This window comes from Pundamilia nyererei, unplaced genomic scaffold (assembly GCF_000239375.1).
Source record: "Pundamilia nyererei isolate P.nyererei 1_Seehausen unplaced genomic scaffold, PunNye1.0 scaffold00020, whole genome shotgun sequence".
Lineage (NCBI taxonomy): Eukaryota > Metazoa > Chordata > Actinopteri > Cichliformes > Cichlidae > Pundamilia > Pundamilia nyererei.
The window spans coordinates 5,085,010-5,085,810 of record NW_005187421.1 but is presented as its reverse complement, the minus strand read 5'-3'; positions in this window follow the sequence as shown (position 1 = coordinate 5,085,810).

Below are 801 nucleotides of genomic sequence, written 5' to 3'. Positions count from 1 at the left end.
ACATCATCAAATCAGCATAGTCTTCTTCTTCCTTCTCCTCCTCCTTCGTGTAGCGGTCTCCACAACAGATGATCAGTCTCAAGGTCGCCCTGGTCATGCCATCCTCCTCTGCTGCACCAACCCTTCATCACTACATCCATAAATCTTTAAACTAATCCTATATGATTAAAGTTTAAATCAGCATTTGATTTCCAATAAAGATGAAATACAAACTTTTGTTTCAATGCAGATGAAAAAAAAGGGCAAAAAAGCATCAATCTTTCTATTTAGTAGACCAGATGTTGGTGAAAGTCTTTCCTGAATGACAAATTCAATATAAAACAAACTCTACAACACTGTCATGGTCTTTGTAATTATCCCTGGTCATTTTTGCTTACCTCATTCTTTGCTGAGTGTTTTCCTTTTTCGTGTTGCGTCCCCCGTGCCTGTGTGTCTCTGCTCTTTTCATGACTTGGTCTTTCTTTCATTTTACTTCCCGCTTTACTTCAAAGCCTAATTCTTTGTGAGGCACTCCCTTTCTTTCCCGCCTGCACACTTATGCCTCATGTTGTTTATGTTCATTTAGTTTGTGTGTCCTCTCTGAGTCTCTTTCACGTCAGTTTTTACTCTTTTTGTTATCAATTTTATTTACGCTGTGCAACCAACACCTTCCTTTTTCATGCATGTCTGCGATTTATTTTCCTGCCAAGTACATCCCACACTTACACAAGCAAGTCAAATTAAAGGTAAGAGAAGAAAATCTCTTTGTGTGCAGGGTAGTATTACAGTGACACACACCACTCTCTTGGACATAAAGGACCT